This window comes from Armigeres subalbatus, chromosome 3 (genome assembly GCF_024139115.2).
Source record: "Armigeres subalbatus isolate Guangzhou_Male chromosome 3, GZ_Asu_2, whole genome shotgun sequence".
In the NCBI taxonomy this organism is placed as follows: Eukaryota; Metazoa; Arthropoda; class Insecta; order Diptera; family Culicidae; genus Armigeres; species Armigeres subalbatus.
Window position 1 is genome coordinate 331046214 of NC_085141.1, and position 21086 is coordinate 331067299.

At 38.5% G+C, this 21086-nt stretch overlaps 1 protein-coding gene and 1 long non-coding RNA gene across 6 annotated transcripts in view; both read left to right on the top strand.

Moving 5' to 3' along the window:
• The window catches only part of LOC134225660 (sine oculis-binding protein homolog), a 120740-nt gene that overhangs the window by 82851 nt on the left and 16803 nt on the right, over positions 1–21086 (top strand). The gene's annotated exons all lie outside the window — the stretch shown is intronic.
• Positions 16585–20353, top strand: LOC134225661 (uncharacterized). The gene is made up of 3 exons (XR_009983295.1): positions 16585–16785; positions 16974–17171; positions 19716–20353. It is a non-coding gene; the product is annotated as an uncharacterized LOC134225661 (long non-coding RNA).

Here is a 21086-nt window from a genome sequence, read left to right on the forward strand (position 1 = left end):
TGAGCCTCTTGAAAGGAGGCTTCCTGAGCCTCTTGAAAAGAGGCCTGAGCCTCTTGAAAGGAGGCTTCCGAGTCTCTTGAAAGGAGGCTTCCTGAGTCTCTTGAAAGGAGGCTTCCTGGCCTCTTGAAAGGAGGCCTGAGCCTCTTGAAAGGAGGCTTCCGAGCCTCTTGAAAGGAGGCTTCTGAGCCTCTTGAAAGGAGGCTTCTGAGCCTCTTGAAAGGAGGCTTCCTGAGCCTCTTGAAAGGAGGCTCTGAGCCTCTTGAAAGGAGGCTTCTGAGCCTCTTGAAAGGAGGCTCTGAGCCTCTTGAAAGGAGGCCCTGAGCCTCTTGAAAGGAGGCTTCTGAGCCTCTTGAAAGGAGGCTTCCTGAGCCTCTCGAAAGGAGGCTTCCTGAGCCTCTTGAAAGGAGGCTCTGAGCCTCTTGAAAGGAGGCTCTGAGCCTCTTGAAAGGAGGCTTCCTGAGCCTCTTGAAAGGAGGCTTCCTGAGCCTCTTGAAAGGAGGCTTCCTGAGCCTCTTGAAAGGAGGCTCTGAGTCTCTTGAAAGGAGGCTTCTGAGTCTCTTGAAAGGAGGCTCTGAGTCTCTTGAAAGGAGGCTTCTGAGTCTCTTGAAAGGAGGCTTCTGAGCCTCTTGAAAGGAGGCTTCTGAGCCTCTTGAAAGGAGGCTTCTGAGCCTCTTGAAAGGAGGCTTCCTGAGCCTCTTGAAAGGAGGCTCTGAGCCTCTTGAAAGGAGGCTTCTGAGCCTCTTGAAAGGAGGCTTCTGAGCCTCTTGAAAGGAGGCCCGAGCCTCTTGAAAGGAGGCTTCCGAGCCTCTTGAAAGGAGGCTTCCGAGCCTCTTGAAAGGAGGCTTCCGAGCCTCTTGAAAGGAGGCTTCCGAGTCTCTTGAAAGGAGGCTTCCGAGCCTCTTGAAAAGAGGCTTCCGAGCCTCTTGAAAAGAGGCTTCCGAGTCTCTTGAAAAGAGGCTTCCGAGACTCTTGAAAGGAGGCTTCCGAGCCTCTTGAAAGGAGGCTTCCAAGCCTCTTGAAAAGAGGCTTCCGAGTCTCTTGAAAGGAGGCTTCCAAGCCTCTTGAAAAGAGGCTTCCAAGCCTCTTGAAAGGAGGCTTCCAAGACTCTTGAAAGGAGGCTTCCGAGCCTCTTGAAAAGAGGCTTCCGAGTCTCTTGAAAGGAGGCTTCCGAGACTCTTGAAAGGAGGCTTCCGAGACTCTTGAAAGGAAGCTTCCGAGCCTCTTTAAAGGAGGCTCCCTAGCCTCTTGAAAGGAGGCTTCCTAGCCTCTTGAAAGGAGTCTTCCTAGCCTTTTGAAAGGAGGCTTCCGAGCCTCTTGAAAGGAGGCTTCCGAGCCTCTTGAAACGAGGCTTCCGAGCCTCTTGAAAGGAGGCTTCCGAGCATCTTGGAAGGAGGCTTCCGACGAGCCTTTTGAAAGGAGGCTTCCGACGAGCCTTTTGAAAGGAGGCTTCCGACGAGCCTTTTGAAAGGAGGCTTCCGACGAGCCTTTTGAAAGGAGGCTTCCGACGAGCCTTTTGAAAGGAGGCTTCCGAGCATCTTGGAAGGAGGCTTTCGACGAGCCTTTTGAAAGGAGGCTTCCGACGAGCCTTTTGAAAGGAGGCTTCCAACGAGCCTTTTGAAATGAGGCTTCCGGGCCTTCTAAAAAAAGAAAGTTCGAAGAAAAAAGCTTAAAAGAAGGATTCCGGGCCTCTTGAAAGGCGGCCCCTGGTTTTGTTGAAATGAGGCTTCTGGGTCTCTTAAAAAAGTCTTCCTAGTCTCTTGAAAGGAGGCTTCCGAGCCTCTTGAAAGGAGGCTTCCGTGCATCTTGGAAGGAGGCTTTCGACGAGCCTTTTGAAAGGAGGCTTCCGACGAGCCTTTTGAAAGGAGGCTTCCAACGAGTCTTTAGAAAGGAGGCTTCCGACGAGTCTTTTTAGAGGAGGCTTCCAACGAGCCTTTTGAAAGGAGGCTTCCGAGCCTCTTGAAATGAGGCTTCCGGGCCTTCTAAAAAAAAAAAGTTTGAAGAAAAAAGCTTAAAAGAAGGATTCCGGGCCTCTTGAAAGGCGGCCCCTGGTTTTGTTGAAATGAGGTTTCTGGGTCTCTTAAAAAAAGGCTCCCTGAAGTGAACGCCTTTTGATCTACACGCGTAACTAAAGATCAATTTTCCGGTTTCAAATATGGTACAAGCTCTCTGTAGTTCAAAGAACAGAATGCGTTCACAGCATATTATCATGGTCATCCAAGAAATCCCTGGAGTAAGGCCTTTTGATCTAAACACGTAACTAAAGATCAATTTTTCGGTTTCAAATATAGTACATGCTCTCTTCATAATAGGTACATTACATATTCAGAACAGGCCTTTAGATGGTTGGTTACGCGTGTCAACCTAAAGGCCTCCACTTCAGGTATTTCTTGGATAACCGTGAAGATCTTCCATATGCAAATCTTATATATAAAATGAAATGGTCTGTGTTCGTATCCGCATAACTCGAAAACGGCTGGATGGATTTTCTTCATCCCTTCAGCAAATATGTTCGTTATCGTTTCCAACGGGTTTATATGATATTTCCTCATGCAAAAGTCACGAGTAAGGTTGAAGAGATCGTGAAAAACTAAAATTAAGAATCGTATGGAAACTTTGTATGGGCACATTTTCGCCTACTATGCAGGACAACGTCTGCCGGGTCGACTAGTTCTATCATATATACCACAATGGGTACATTACATTTACAAAATAGGCCTGTAGACCATTGGTTACGCGTGTCGATGTGAAGGCCTTCACTTCCGGTATTTCTTGGATAACCGTGAAGATATTCCATACGCAGGTTCTATCATATGTACCACAATGGGTACATTACATTTACAAAACAAGTCTGTAGATCATTGGTTACGCGTGTAGATCTGAAGGCCTTCACTTCAGGGATCTCTTGGATAACCGTGAAGATCTTCCATACGCATATTAAATCATATGTACCACAACGGGATCTCTTGGATAACCGTGAAGATCTTCCATATGCAGATTCTATCATATGTATCACAACGGGTACATTACATTTACAAAACAGGCCTGTAGATCATTCGTTACGCGTGTAGATCTGAAGGCCTTCACTTCAGGGATCTCTTGGATAACCGTGAAGATCTTTCATACGCACATTATATCATATGTACCACAAGGGGTACATTACATTTACAAAACAGGCCTGTAGATCATTGGTTATGCCAGTAGACCTGATGGCCTTCACTTCAGGGATTTCTTGGATAACCGTGAAGATCGCAAAACAAGCCTGTAGATCATTGGTTACGCGTAACGATCTGAATGCCTCCACTTCAGGTGTTTCTTGGATAACCGCGAACATGCTCCATACACATATTCTGTTCTATGTTTCACAATGTACACATATCATATTCAGAACAGGCCAATATTAATTGAATTTATGGTGTACTTGTAGAAATCGCACACCAATTCCAACAGATTTATTTGACAGCAATCCATCGAAATTTAGACTGGACGAATGAAAATTCTCATGGACGTAAACAGATTTTCATAAGACAAATTTAAAAATTTTGAAGGGTGTTTTTGTTTGCCGATTCTCAATAAACTATGATTTGTTCAATGCGCTAATAGTACACAATGAAAACTAGGAACTCTAAAATACGTGTTACATACAACTTAATCGACGAAATTTTTAAATCGATTTATTTTGGTGTTGGACTCATTTTGATTCTTCAATATTTTAATTTGAAAATTTGACTAATTTTTCATTAGTCACCCCTACAACACTTTCAGCTTCACAGTAGCTGGGCAACCTTCCAATGTCTTGATAGTCAGAAGGCGGTACAAAGATCGCCATAGGGGCACGAATCAAGAAGGCAAGGGCTGCCTTTTCAAGTGTAAGAAATATCTGTAAAAACAGGCTGGTAAGTGAACGCACCAAAATCCAAATGTTTAACTCTAACGTGAAATCTGTGCTGCTATACGCTAGCGAAACATGGTGTGTATCAATGGAGAACACTCAACAGCTGCAGGTTTTCATCAACAGATGCCTGCGGTCGGCTGTTCGGCCACATTGAGAGTTGACGTAAAGTCAATGTCAACTTCTCTCCACGAACAGCCTAGATAGCCGTGTGGTGTCGGCAGCTGGTTATCTGGCTAAGAATAACATTACGGATTGCCTGTTCCAGTGGTAAAAGTCCACCATACAGGTGACCCCTAATTTTCGGTGTGATGCGGCTCTATGCTTACCGTGCCTACTAATGAATGGTTAGGGGGGTCTAATAAGAACCTAACCGCAAACGGAGCCTGTGAAGCACCAGGGCCCCCTTCACAGTATTTTAGCCCTCGCTGCGCTAACCGGAGCTATGGCGTAGTTGACTTTTACTTCTCCGAGATAATCGGCTACTCTTATTCAACTTCATCGTGAGGTTAAATAAGAGTAGGGTTATGAATATGTGTTTTAATTCGTTTTCAACAAATTGTCACCTAAATGGATTCGCATTATGCGTTTTATACAATGTGCTTTGTGTATGTTACCTATATGGATTCACATTATGCTTTTTTTTTCACAGTGTACTCTGTGTCTCGTCCTTGACGTTTGGCTTCGGCTACTCTTGTTCAATCTCAACGTGAGGTTAAATAAGAGTGGGGTTATGGATACGTTTTTTACTTAGTTTTCAACAAATTGTCACCTATATGGATTCGCATTATGCGTTTTTCACAGTGTACTCTGTGTCTCGTCTTTGACGTTCGGCTTTGACTACTCTTTCTCATCCTCAACGTGAGTGTGGGGTTATGAATATGTGTTTTACTTAGTTTTTCAACAAATTTTCACCTATATGGATTCGCATTATGCGTTTTTTTTTTACAATATACTTTGTGTATGTTACCTTTATGGATTCGCATTATGCGTTTTTCACAGTGTACTCTGTGTCTCGTCCTTGACGTTCGGCTTCGGCTACTCTTGTTCAATCTCAACGTGAGGTTAAATAAGAGTGGGGTTATGGATACGTGTTTTACTTAGTTTTCAACAAATTGTCACCTATATGGATTCGCATTATGCATTTTTTTTACAATGTACTTTGTGATTGTCACCTATATGGATTCGCATTATGCGTTTTTCACAGTGCACTCTGTGTTTCGTCTTTGACGTTCGTCCATTGTTACATCCTCTGTGTTTTTGTGACCTCTCTTTAGTCCCTAGCTGAATGCGTGTGAGTCTACATAATTGGCTTTCCTATAAATGGTTCCATTCTCCTTTCCAACTTCACTTCCTCTTCCTTTCCCCTTTTCACTTCCTTTTCCGTCAGGTAAATGATGAGAAAGGCCAGTGAAGGCGATGGCACAAATCTCCCAAATTGAGGGGAACGTGCCTCCTGAGCCGACGTTCTGATACCTGATACCTGATAGGGGCACACATCAAGAAGGCAAGGGCTGCCTTTTCAAGTGTAAGAAATATCTGTAAAAACAGGCTGGTAAGTGAACGCACCAAAATCCAAATGTTTAACTCTAACGTGAAATCTGTGCTGCTATACGCTAGCGAAACATGGTGTGTATCAATGGAGAACACTCAACAGCTGCAGGTTTTCATCAACAGATGCCTGCGGTACATAATTCGGGCATGGTGGCCTCGATCTCAAACAGCGAGCTCCATCGTCGTTGTCACCAGAGGCCGATAGCAACAGAAATTTAGGAACAAAACTGGGGGTGGGTCCGACACATCGTACGTAAGGGCGGAAATAAAATCTGTTAAAACACTAGTCTGGAACCCAGTAGAACATCGCATCCGAGGCAGACCCAGAGGCTCATGGTAGCGCAGCCTCAATAAAGGAATAAAAGAAGTCGACCAAAATCCAACTTGGCAACAGGATAAGGCGATAGTTGGACATGGCCCAGGATGAAGATCTTACAGGTCGGCCCTTTGCACCACTCAGGGTGTACAGGACCCAAGATTAATAGTAATAAACCCATACAACACTTTTTTTGTAGGATTTGTCAATTTTCGATTATATCCATTAGATTATATTTTTTTAATGCCATTTAAAATGAGTGGGTGCATTGTGTCTTGTTTTATACATCTGGTGGGAGAAGAAAATTTCGAGTTCGAGGGCCCAATCCGAATTAGTTTCTGTTTGATCCCGTGTAAAAAAGTACCTAAATACTAAGTTGTTTTCATTTAACGCATGGTTTGAATAGGATCAAAAAATTCAAATTTGAGCCCAACCCCTTCAACTTAACCCTTTCCTTCCCATGGTAGCTGTAGAGCTCCATCAAATTTTGCACCTTCCAACATTCATCGATTTATTCCAACAACAAAAAGCAGTATTTGGCACAACTTTATGGTTTCATTAGACTGCAAATATAATCAATTTTGAGTGAAAATAGTAAAACTATTGAAAACAATCAAGTAACTATTGATTTACAATCAAAAAAAAAAATTCGTTTTCCACTAATTTAAGCTATGCCAAATAACTTTTGTTCTAGCATTTTTTTCATAGATCATTCCTTCTTATTGAAATCTTTGAAAAAAGTCGTGGGAAAGAGAGGGTTAACTATGGCTTCCCCCATCGAACTGCTATCGTTAGGTGGTTTGTTAGACCTAACCGTGTAATATTAACTTACAGATAATTAATCGTTGACTAGGGAATAGTGCCCCCCTTTTTCCTACATTTGGCTCCGTTTGCTAGAACCAATTGGTTACAATTAGAGCAACTCGCGATGTGCAATGAACGAACAAATTACTTCCAACATCCATGCATTCGGCATCGTGCATCGATGGTTACATCCCTATTCGCTGCATTATCTTATTGCCTCGGTCCATGAATATTTTAGTTAAAGTAATGATTCGTTCACCGCAAATCGAAATCACCAAAATCGCCGGGCTGTTCTACCATCGAGAAATAGTTCCAACTAAAACGAAACTATTATCGTGATGAGTAGGCAAGGTAATGCGATTCCTTTACTATTGATTCGCATTTCGACTGATGATGACCGTGGTATTTCGTCCATCCAGCCAAACGATTGTAGCTCAATACTCGCCATAAAATAAAGTTAACAAAATATATTAAAAGCTTCATGGTTATCAAAAAACAAATATTATTTCTACGCAATATTTCGGACAATATAATTGTTGAAATTAGAATTACTCTTCCAAAACGGTAAATTTGATATCTTTTAAATGAAAAAAATACCCATTCTTTGACGCATATATTTCAACCGCGGATTGCCAGTTCGAGATTATTTTTCGAGAGGCAAATCTCTCGCGCACAGAGCCAAGGGAAAGCGGGATAAAATTTCGCGCTTTTAATGAACCACATGATGAGGATCACGTTTTTGATTCCATCGACCGATGGTCAAACCGGATAACGATGGTCAAGTCGGTTGGGCGGCTGATTTGTGCCGTGCATTGCAATATTTTCGGGCATTACCTACGACGACGAGGATGATGGCGTTCCAAGCTCCGGCCATCAGGAGGAAAACCGAAATCAACGTCTCCACCGTGCCGGTTCAGGTGGAAGGCATTAGCATTGTGCATGTTTGGCCGAACTGAACCAACGATGATTATCAATTAAAATAATGTGAAAATTGATCCGCTTGAGAATGGCTCGATTTCAAAAAGGTTTTGTTTTGTTCGGAGTTGGGTGTGGTTCGGTGACTGGTAGTTGTTAACCATGCTACCGAAATGGCCTCCAATGGCTCTTGTACGACTTTGGAGACAGGAGCGAAAGACATATCTAGGATCGCAATATTCTCTTTACTGAAGGGGCCAACGTCGTTTGAACTCATGACCTCTTCAAGGAAACATGAACTGAATGTGTCTTCAAGAGAAAACACATGGAACTAGGAGACTGTTCCCACCACCTTTTCAACATACACGAATTCACGGGGAATCATTTATCCGTCTACATATACACCAAGGTTTATTTTTACGGTTTGGTTTTAGTCGATTAAGACCTTCAGCGTAAATGAAACAATGAACTAACCCCACGAAAACAAAAACATACAAAATTCAGGTTAAAAAGCTGTGAAAGTTCAGGTTAACCGAGAAATTAATTAATACCAGTTGCGTAAAAAAACCTGGGTGTACACGTAAAAAAATTGATGTTGATTATCATTAAGATTTCTAATACATTTGCTAAAGCAAACCCTTAATAATATTTATAGAAAAAAATTATACACAAACAAAAAAATTTTCCGCCTGAATTTACTATATCGAGGGTTAATTTAAGAATATGCACCGACATTCTCAGCAGATAACAAATCCGTTTGATTTTACCATGCGCGCAGTAAATATCAACTGTGGCCCTTGCGAAATGTTGTCAAATAAACTGAAACAGTGGTGAACTTCTCTGAAACCATGGTTTTTATTGAAATGAGTTTCCATAGTAGTTTTAAAAACAGAGAATAGCTACAAACGTTTAAACGTCATTCAGCAAGCGGAATGGCGAAAATAAAAATTTAACATCGGCAAACGGAACGCATAATCAAAACAAAATAGCAGAGAGTAAATAAACCTTGTTAATTTGAATGAAGTAACATTTAAACAGAGGGGCGACAACGGATTTTTTTCATATGGAGTTTGGCAAGTATGACAGTACCCTCTTATTTGGCGCATAAATTTATACTCAAATGTCAAAATGCTCATATACTTACATAAATTGTCGTGGTATTTGTGAAAATTTGTATTGTTTACCGTTTTTACAAGAGAGAGTGGTGTCGAAAGCACATATAACAAAAATACACCAAATCCGTAAAAATGTAGCGTTTTCACTTTATTCCGTACACGAAATATGCAGATGAATAAGTATGTTGGTAGAAAAAACTCTGTGCTGAGCAGAAACAGTCGTTTCTGGTATTATCCAAACTTTGTGCGTTTCAGAACATTCTCACTCACTGCAGTGTTTATTTTTCATAGACTACGGCGTAGTGTTAGTGCCGTCGGCATTCGCTTGATTTGATGGAATAAATATTTGACACCTTAGCACCCGCCTGCGTTTAAATGAACGGGGGTCCGCAGTTCGGATTTGATTCTATTCCCTATCTTCTCACGGAACTTTTATTAACTTTCATTTTTTTTTGTTCAATGAATTGATTATCGAAATGATATGACATATGACAAAGTATAATTTGTAAAAATATGATAAGTTAAAAATATCGATAAATGTTAAATTTGACAGGCCTTTGTATTTTACTGGAATTAGAAAAACTTTCAATAATATTAGTTATTCATAGTTGTGGAAATGCTAACTGAACATTAGGTTGATAAACAGGCCAAGCTCCCGTTGGAATGTAGAACCATCGCATGAAGAAGAACTAATCGTATCCGAGTGCCGCTACTTTCAGCAAAAAACATTTCATTTTTGAAAGTTATGCAAATTTTATTTTGACCGTTAAACTGCCCACAGTGTAGTAGCCCTGCCCACGGTGTAACAGCATAGCATACTCTCGCGACAATTGAGTTTTTCCTTATTTTCTGATGTCGCAACTGCATCGCGACTAGTGCGCATCTATGCCACCGTCGTGCGCCATGATGCGCACTAGTCGCGACGTAGTTGCGACAAAAGGAAACGGGAGAAAACTCGATTGTCGCGAGAGCTCACTTCGGTTTTCAACTGGAAGTACAATAATTGATTATATATTGGCGAGAATATTTTGCGAAATCTATTATCCTTAATCATAACGGCAGCATTTCTCGAAGGTTTTTAAATATTGAAGCAAAAGATATTTTAAGTTACTAGATAAAGATTGTCGCTGTCGTCGCTGTCCGGAACATCTTTTGCTGGCGCTGATGTATATCAGCGCACATATAACCATTCTCCATGCGAACTACTAATAAAAAATATATCCAAACAAACTTTATGTGTGGTATCGAATAAGCAATTATTCAATTTATGTGTGGTTCTGTATCAATTATATTAGGGTGGAGCTATTACAAAAATTTATATCGGCGACACATATATCTTATATAGATATTTTTGGCAGTGTACCTGGATTCACCAGAAATTCGAACGCGCATAAAAATTGTAAGCACGCGAACGAATTCTGGGGCATCCAATTTCCGATTATTGAATAATATTTTTCATCCATGATCAATGTAACATGAATGTTGTTTTTTTATTTATCCATTTCTACTACCTATTTTCCTTTTCCTCCAAAACAATAACAAAAAGATACACGGAAAAGAAATTCCCTTTTTGACAGCGGTTTTATGGAACTCTTATAAACATTCTTGAACTTGGTTTGAAGGCGTTCTCAAGAGTGGTCTTCTTGGTCATAACATAATCTTATAGCGGTCATCAATAGGTTGATATGTAGATATTAGTTTTATTGCTAGTCTTGAAAATTTTTTCTCCAAATCCGCTAATAGACTATGATAAAACTCAAAATGTTACTTGGGAGTTAACAAAATAGTAATTTCTATCACGGAGTTTTTTGTTTTCTGTGTAGCATTAGCCACATACATTAGGGTGTCCTAAAAAACACTCTGTCATGATGCTGCTTGAATGAAAGATCATCTGGAGCATTTCTGTAGAACAACCCAACATTCTAAAAACAAAGTTTAGAGCGATTTTTGAAAAAAGCTGTTTTTTCGTACTTATTGTCATGTATTGACTATTTTCGCCACATTTTAATCACTTTTTCGACTGTTTTGCCTTTCTCGTACAACAAAGTTGTACCAGAAAGGCTTTCATTTCACTCCCAAAACGTACTTTTTATAGAGCGCTTGTAGACCCATAGTATTATATACCATTCGATTCAGCTCGACAAACTGAGCAAATGTCTGTCTGTCCGTGTGTGTGTGTGTGTGTGCGTATGTGTGTGCACATTGAAACATTAGCCAATTTTTCTAGTACTAAACCTGAATCGATTTTGCTACAACAAGTTGCATTCGATGGGGAATGTTTTCTTCTTGTTCACTATTGAGTTTCATAATGATGGCACTTCTCAAAAAATAGTAAATATTCAAAGAGTTATGAGACATCATTATTTCGTAACAAATAAGCTATCGATTTTGTAGGTTATGTTCTCCCAAGACACAATTTATTCGAAACCGGCACACTGACAGCATAGAATACACAGCTTACACGGAAGAAAAAACTTCACAAAGAAACATAGGAGCCCATTAATGAGTTAAAAAGTACCTATTTTAAGATTTCATGTATACACTGAAAATTCTCGTTTATTTTTTCAAAATGACCTAAGAAACATATTTTCATGAATGAATTTTAATATTGCGATCAACAGACCAATATGATAGCTTTTGATTGCAGTATACAAATTAATTCATGAATAAAAGGTGACATATGTTCTTTTTAAAAGTTAAGCGTCATTTCTGCCATTTCTTTCCCCTATAGGCCTTTTCATGTGACACTGCCGAGACTGCATTTGTTTACAACCGTTGAACAGGCCTGCAAGTCCGAAGCTGTCACTTTCATAGAAGAACTGTCAATTGACGATAAAATCAGCTGTTTTTAAACGTCTCGTGAAAAGGCCCATGGGCCGATGTGAGCAGTGAGAAGTGAAAAGTGAGACGTGAGAAGTGCGAAGTGAGGAGTGAAAAGTAAGAAGTAAGAAATGAAAAATGAGAAATGAAAAATCACCAGATGATCCGAAATGAAAACAAAAATGTTTTTCCAAATTTAATCTAGACTATCCTTTGAAAAGAGCTGAAATTTTTTTGCTAATATTTTCAAATGGATATAATAGAAAAACGACGCATCCCACAAAAAAGTGTTGTATGGGTGACCATCGCAAAATCAGTCAAACTTTCTAGTGAAAATATCGGAAACAATCCAAATTGAGCCATACACTGAAAAAATCAGTTTAAAAATTTTAAAGTCGATTTGCGAAAAAACGCCCTTTTTTATTTAAATGAAATTTTGTCTCAAGATAGGTGATTATGTTTCCTACCAACCGTCCATACATCGCAAGCTGGGCACTCTTAAGGAAAAAAAGTTTTTCTAACAAAAACTTTTTCTTGTCGGAATTATTTTCAGTGTATTTTCATCTGAAATTAAACCAATGAAAGCCATCGTTATAGAACCCCAAGCAAATCTATTTTATGATACATTGTCTAATTTAGTCACTAAATATAGTTTGTTTTTAAATTAAGAGTAATATTAAGAAGGGGTTTATATTCCATTATTAGCTTTTTTAGTTGCGACCAGTTAGGACCAAAACATTGTACTCTGCCTGACTGTACAGGAATACTTAATATGAGTATATTATGTATACATATGTTAAATCCACCCCTTAAAGACACTGAAAAAATCAATTCCGTCAAGAAAAAGTTTTTGTTAGAATTTTTTTCCCTTCAGAGTGCCCAGCTTGCGACGTATGGACGGTTGGTAGGGAACATAATCACCTATCTTGAGTCAAAATTTCGTCCAAATCGAAAAGGGCGTTTTTTTGCAAATCGACTTTTAATTTTTTCAATCGATTTGTTTAGTGTAGGGTTCAATTTTGAGTTTTTCAAAAAGTTTTATTAGAAAGTTTGACTGATTTTGCGATAGTCATCCATACAACACTTTTTGTAGGAAGGGTCGTTTTCGATTATATCCATTTAAAAAATCAGTAAAACAAGTTTGACCCTTTTCAAAAGATAGTCTGAATCAAATTTGAATAAACTAAGTATGCACTTTCTTTTAACTGCACTTCTTAAATATTGACCAATAAATTTACAAAAAGTCAACTTAAACAATCAGAACACTTGCAAGTTCCCAAAAAGTTCTATTTTGGCTTTACGCATTTTATTACATTTCCCGCATAACTTTTCAAAAGGACCTAAGTAAATTTTTTTCATGAATTCTCGCTTAACTTTTCAAAAGGACGTAAGTAACATTTTTTTTCATGAATTAATTTGAATACTGCAATCAATATTGTGATTCTCGAGATATTATAGCATTTTGCTTATTCACCTCTGCCTCGCTTAGTTGTGCGCCGCTAAGGCACAGACAAACAGACGTAACAGCTAGAACAATTTGTTTCAAAATCCATCGCCCAGTTATTTTACCACCACCTAACGTGCATGTTGTACGAAACAAAGTTTAGTACGACAATGTCAACAGAAGGCGCTAGTGTAAGATGTCAAATACAAAGGTATACGATGCGCGCGCCTCTGGATGTGAAACTCGCAAGCAGTTGAATTTAAAACGACCGTTGAGCTCATGGTCGATGGGAATTTTATCAGTGTTACGTCTGTTTGTCTGTGGCTAAGGTATTGTGTCATATTATGGTACTTTACTCAATTTAAGTGTAGAATATTACATCACAAATTAAACATAATTGCACTACTAATATCCACTTAAACAATATCCCGAACGCAACACAGGCGAAAGAAAAGCAAAAAACTACTAAACCTCGAACAATTTCACTTAAAAATATCTTTTCGTAAAGGGACGACAATATGCTACATACCTTTGAAGCAAATGTGGAAAAGCTTACCGAAAGCTCACATCTGTTTGACATTGGTTTATTTACTTTTTGCATGGCGCACAACTTGGCGCATGGGGCCCGGCGCGTAACTGGTGAGCCAGTATGCTAATTTTAGAAAAGAATCGCAATAGCTTTCATGTTGTTCTGTTGATTGCAGTATTCAAATTAATTCATGAAAAAAATGTTACTTAGGTCCTTTTGATAAATTATGCGAGATCTATAGTACAGCAGAAAGTCCATTGCTGATAAACGTTCATTTCGAACAATACACCGCAGATTGCTGGTTAATTTTTTTTTGACATATACTCTGTCTCGCTCAAACCAACAGCGAATAATCTAGCGACTACTTTAACGAACTATTTAAGGAACAGCTACTTTAACCGACCGTGTCCATTTAGCAAGTACGGTGTTGAACATAATCTGGAGATTAAAATAACACTTAACCCTCAAAAGGCCGGGACGACAGTCAACTCCTTCAAAGTGCTCGTTCTCGGTAAATCGTTGACCAAATTTCATGACCCCGGGCTTTTCTCAAAGGGATTAGTAGAGCTTTCTTTTGACATAGGTGCCGCCCGCTAGACCCCTCCCCGCGTTCATGAGTATCGAAAATGTCTGTGTTTTTTCCTTATTTTTTGCTATGATGGCCAAATTTCTTCAGTAATCAAGTGCAATAAAGTTCTGGCGCCATAAAATAAAGTGGATACATGAAATATATCAAGTAGAAGTTATTTTGAACGTTTCCAAGTTATCTGATTACTGTAATTACCGATATTGAAAGAAATATCCCTGATCTAAGATTGATGGTCATATTTCTTAAAATCTGATCACGAAATAAACCAGACAGGAGGGGAAAATATCACAAAAAACTATAGACATATGTGTAATCAATTTTATGTATTGAAGATACTATTTTGGAACATTCCAGTTCATCCAAAATATCCGCTAGTTCAGGTCTTGAATTCTACCATAGAAGCGAAAGGTAATGTGCACATAAAATACCCTGAGTACATCCTACTCAGTTCAAAGATATCAAATAACTCATGGAACATTTTTCTGTGTGTCCCATAGTGACATTCTAGAATGCGCGAAATGTTCTGAAGTTCAGCTCGTAAGACCTACGCTACAACGGTCTCGAAAATGTTTTCGGCAGCTATCAAAAACCTTCCCAACAGATCCTTGGATACCTGCCAAGAAACGTTATACCGATCTTTCTGCACTTCAGTACACTGCAGGTCATCCAAAACGCTCTTGAGTTCAGGTCGTCAAATCTACAATCAAGTAGAAGCGCAATGCTTGTTTCAAATCAAGCTCAGGTCATCCTGCCCAGTTCGAAGAAATCAAATGAGTTATAGGAAATTTTGCTGCGTGCCTCAGAATGTCATTCTAAAATGCGCGAAATGTTCTGAAGTTCGGGCCGTAAGACCTACGCAACAACGGCCTCGAAAATGTTTTCGGCAGCTATCAAAAACCTTCCCAACAGATCCTTGGATTCCTGCCAAGAAACATTATACCGATCTTTCTGCATTTCAATACACTCAAAGCCATCCAAAACGTTCTTGAGTTCAGGTCGTCAGATCTACAATCAAGTAGAAGCGCAATGCTTGTTTCAAATCAAGCTCAGGTCATCCTGCCCAGTTCAAAGAAATCAAATGAGTTATGGGAAATTTTGCTGCGTGCCCCAGAATGTCATTCTAGAATGCGCGAAATGTTCTGAAGTTCTGCTCGTAAGTCCTACGCAACAACGGCCTAGGAAATGTTTTAGGCAGCTATCAAAAACCTTCCCAACAGATCCTTGTATACCTGCCAAGAAACGTTATACCGATCTTTCTGCATTTCAATACACTCAAAGCCATCTAAAACGTTCTTGGGTTCAGGTCGTTAGACCTACATTACAACGGCCTCGAAAATGTTTTCGGCAGCTATCAAAACCTTTCCCAACAGATCCTTGGATACTTGCCAAGAAACGTTATACCGATATTTCTGCATTTCAGAACACTGCAGGTCATCCAAAACGTTCTTGAGTTCAGGTCGTCAGATCTACATTCAAGTAGAAGCGCAATGGTTGTTTCAAATCAAGCTCAAGTCATCCGGCACAGTTCATAAAAATCAAATGACTTATTGGAAATTTTACTGCGTGCCTCATAATGACATTCAAGAATGCGCGAAATGTTCTGAAGTTCAGCTCGTAAGACCTACGCTACAATGGCCTCGAAAATGTTTTAGGCAGCTATCAAAAACCTTTCCAACAGATCCTTGGATACCTGCCAAGAAACGTTATACTGATCTTTCTGCATTTCAATACACTCAAAGCCATCCAAAACGTTCTTGAGTTCAGGTCGTCAGATCTACAATCAAGTAGAAGCGCAATGCTTGTTTCAAATCGAGCTCAGGTCATCCTGCCCAGTTCAAAGAAATCAAATGAGCTATGGGAAATTTTGCTGCGTGCCTCAGAATGTCATTCTAAAATGCGCGAAATGTTCTGAAGTTCGGCTCGTAAGACCTACGCAACAACGGCCTCGAAAATGCAATCAAAAACCTTCCCAACAGATCCTTGGATTCCTGCCAAGAAATGTTATACCGATCTTTCTGCATTTCAATACACTCAAAGCCATCCAAAACGTTCTTGAGTTCAGGTCGTCAGATCTACAATCAAGTAGAAGCGCAATGGATGTTTTCAAATCAAGCTCATCCGGCATAGCTCAAAGAAATCAAAAGACTTATTGAAATATTTTTTGCGTGCCCCAGAATGACATTCTAGATTGCGCGAAATGTTCTGAAGTCCAGCTCGTAAGTCCTACGCAACAACGGCCTAGGAAATGTTTTCGGCAGCTATAAAACCTTCCCAACAGCTCCTTGGATACCTGCCAAGAAACGTTATACCGATCTTTCTGCATTTCAATACACTCAAAACCATCTGAAACGTTCTTGGGTTCAGGTCGTTAGACCTACACTGCCGGAAAAAAAATTTTGATTTTCATAAACTTTGCCTTATGAAACATCAAAAGTTCATTTTATTTCTGTTTCATAAGTCCCTTATTAAAAACATAACAAACTTCAAAACATTCATAACATTACCTTATGAAATTTATAACTCATTCTTGTGTAAATTTTTCATACGGTGTTCTTATGAAACATGACGTTTATTCCTGAGTTCATTTTGGAGTGACAGCAGAAAAAAAAGTGTAACGTATACGTTCTATAGAAGCAGCTCAAGCGGAACCCCGGAAAACGCTGGCTGTTGGCCAATTTTATGTCCAAAGAGTGTTTATTCACCATCAGCGAAGAGGATGGGATGCATCGTCCCTGAAGTTGGTGGAAGAAGGAACATCAGAAGCGGAGTTATCACAGAGGGTCCTCAATCAATCGCACTAAAAGTCGGAGGTAAGTACATCAGGCCAAGATGACGATAGTTATCAACGGGAGATTTTGTGTTGGTATTCTACATTCTACCTCCGCTGCAAGCATAACTGTGCCACAATAATATAAAATTCATATCAATATGGGATATGATTCATGCTTGTAGTGGCAGTCTATTATAGCTGATAATAAATCTTAATTTCTTCCCACAGGGAATTACGGATATACTTTACCCGCTTTACACGCGACAAGGCGGAGGAACTGGCACGCTGTGTGGCAATAAAATTTTACAGGATGGAATCCGCGCCGCCCTTACATGAGGAATTGTGGACAATGATACAATTAATCGAGATGGTGGAAAGATTTTTAAATAGGAGGGAAAGGGCAATCAGTGGAAATAAAATGTTAAGGTAAGACAGGGATCATAAAAATTATGTATCTTAAGGAGGAACCCTCACGGAATCCAAGACTAAATGCAATCGCGGGTGGATAGAGGGTGGACGTGCCCTTGAAAACGCGAGTATATTTAGTTTTGAATTTCGGGGGACATGATCAGAAAATCATGGGAACTAAATTTTCAAATCGTTGTATCACTGGCGTCTTTTGACCTTCCTGTTGATGTTTCTATGGATGCTCACTTTTACCCTAGAGGGGCGCGAGTAAAAATGCTTTTTCATTTTTTCAAAATACAGTTAATTTCGTTTGACATGACATACTTCAGTGTGAGCATCATTTACAGGTTCAGAAAAAAGTCTTAATACCCTAGTTTAGCATTGACAATTCTTCTTCTTATTCTTATTGGCATTACATCCCCACACTGGGACGCCTAGCAGCTTAGTGTTCATTAAGCACTTCCACAATTATTAACTGCGAGGTTTCTAAGCCAAGTTACCATTTTTGCATTCGTATATCATGAGGCTAACACGATGATACTTTTATGCCCAGGGAAGTCGAGACAAATTCGAATCCGAAAATTGCTTAGACCGGCACCGGGAATCGAACCCAGCCACCCTCAGCATGGTCTTGCTTTGTAAGGAGTGCCTAAGCATTGACAATACTATGGGTGAACAATATGTTTCTTCTAAACATCCCTAACGACTTCCAAGTGTGTTCTATTCTGAGCGAGGGGCTGTCAACTCACGTATTTACGATTCATTTGCCTGAATTGAAAAGGCGTATTGAGGAATTATTTTGAATTTACGTATTTTTTGGCGTATTGAAGTATTTTTGTATTATAGTGTATTAAATTCATCATTAATTGTATTTTCCGCGAATTTTTACTATATGACATGTATTTTTCGCGTATTATTGATGGTATTTTTCCATTTCATGTTTATATCTGTCAAATTATCAAATTGTTTTCAAAACAAAGGCGTGATCATTTTTGGGTCTCCTTGCGAACAAAAAAATACTAATTCAGGAAGGCGAGAGCGATTTCGGTCCAGCCTATAGGATGTTTTCGGTGCGCAACATTCCAGACTCCCTGGGCATGCCGTATCTATTATTGTACTTGCCGCACACCGACGGTGCTTGCCATACAAGATACATATTCATGCAAAGGTGGGCATAAAAGCTTTCAATTAATAGCTGAGGAAATGCTATATAATAGAATACTAAATTGCCAAAGTAATCCCAAGCATTACATTATCGCACAATCAATCACAAATCAGCATACAGATTACATTAGATCGCTTTTATCTATGTGAAGATCTCGGTGAAGATATATTCATTTATCTGCTATCAGACAACGATATAGCAATGCATTACTGATGCTCGACATGTCAAAGTAATGAACCATTATTTCGGTAATAAAAGTGCCTTTTTAACTTCAAGTCAACTTTAAGGGCTTTATTATTTAAAAGTATATATATATTGCTTCATGGTTATTTGGGTGAAAACCTGGCCAAGTCCATTCCCACTAGAACTTTTAATATTACCATAGAAAAAGAAAAAATGCTACGGTAACATCGAGACGAGCATCGAGATTAATACTCAACATGACTGAAACTATTAAAAACGTTTTGGCTACGTTCGTATCATTCGGCAACTTATCTGAAACGATTTCCGTTGGAAATCTAGGCAGCCCGAAATCAAAATTATTAATTATTCCATTCTGAATGACATATAGGAACATATTTTCACCATTCCTTTTTCGCCCCGACAGTGGTCGTCGAACTGCTTCCAGTTTCATTATGTAGATTTCGATTTTTCATTTCAAAACAATAATGCCATCGCTGTCAAAATTAACTGATTGGTATTGACAGGTATTACCGTATTTTTGGTGAGCTGGAGTATTAATCGGGTATTAAAATTGTACTTTAAGATGTATTGACGGATTGTCGGCGTATTGATGTATTATTTCGAATTGAAGTATTAATTTGAATTTTTGTATTTTTTATTGTATTTTTAGATGCAAGTATTTACAATTCAACTGATTTATACAGTTGATTGCCCCTCTATTCTGAGGGAAAATGATATGTAAATTTTGACTAAGAAATCTATGACAACTCATGCCAATGGAAAAACCCATGACCCGTGATCCTGTAAATGATGCGATACTGAAGTGTGTTATGTAAGTCAATATTTACTGTATTTTGAAGAAAAAAAAACACCCTTACTCAAATTTGTCTTACGCCTCTCTAGGGAAAAAGTTATCATCCCCAAACATATAACTCACCAGTATGGTGAAACCAGATGAGAAACGTAAAATAATTATGAAAATCGGTCTAAAGACGCCTGAGAAACAGCTATTTGAAAATTTAGTTCCCTTCTCCTATAGCGTTACGTAATTTGTGAACGATTCCATACCAAAAGTATTCGGAAATTTTACCGAGCCATTCGATTATGTATAAAGAGCCGGATAAATCTTATTGAACTTGGAAATGTCAATCAAAAGTGACATGTAGACTAAATATGAACAAGTACTAAACCGTTTTCTCTTTTTTACATTTTAGCCTTCCTCGCTGACATCGTATTTAACATCCTCATTGATATGATTACAAGACCAATATTTGAAAAGGACGCAACAACAGCCAAAATTTATTCTTGTATTGTTATTCAGTTATTGTTACTTGTTCAGTTATTTGTCTATGTATAGCATTTATGTAGGTAGAAGAGAAATAGGAAACAAAATGTTTTGGCTATTAACGCGAATTATGAGACGAGCCATTTTTATAACTACCTCGAACAGGACGATTTAGTTGATGAAGAATTGAAGGTATTAGATTGGACGGAAAATGTTGTTTGCTCAGGTTTTACGTACTAATGACTGTCAGAACGTTTGCCTTAATTATCGATATCAACTTTGTATGTATAATTTCAAAATCATTGATAATGTATTATTTACCTTCTTTACTTGACCAAAGCATTGGAAAAAAACATATAAGGCCATATGAAGTTAGAACGATAAAAATGCTTTAGTATTTTTATAAGCTACACATTTACTATTTCGAAACGCTTTATTTATATTCTATGCTTTGAGTCGTTCTTAATAGTTGTATCTATCTTCTATCTTCTATGTATTTAAAACAAAGTTGGCATTTGTACGACCGTGCATCACTCAATAATAGACAGCCCAATTTTTGCTAATTTATATCCCTTTAATTCTATTAACGATGAAGTTGAAAAAAAATTGGCAATCAAAATCCAATCCTTATGATGAAATGGTTTGTCGCGCATTTTGTATGGTAATTTCAAATCATGTCATCTAAGTTCACATTATTATCAGATTACGGAAAGATCGATTTTTGTTAATTTCGGAAGTATATAGGAAGAAAATAGTAATTTATTCAAGGCTCAATTCACTTGTCTTGTTTTAAGACTATGCCTAATATAAACTTAACCAATTAATGCTTGGAGTGTAGGTTACGTTCACAAGAACTATTCTATTTGTAGGACGCTGGGTAATATGGGTTGACAAAATCTGCCATGCAATATATTATATTTTGTATTTGTAAGTACTAAGTTGAAAAGCAGGCCAACTTCCAGTTGGAATGAAGAGACATAGGAAAAGAAAAAAATTACAGTGATTTAGAAAGATGAAGGATTAATAAAATTTTCATTCTGTTAAAAATAATAAAATGTGTTTAGCATATTTTTTCGCATTTACAAGAAAAAAATTGATAACTATAATAACTGAAATAAAATCTCGATTAAGAATTTCATTAGGTATACTTATAAAATTTCATAAGGTTATCTCACAAAATTCATAAGGTAATTTTATGAGAAACATAAACATCCACTATGCGTCTGGTTCATCCAAAGTTCATTCCGCATCATAAGGTAACCTTATGATTTTCAAAGTGTTTCCTTGTGGCTAATTTTCA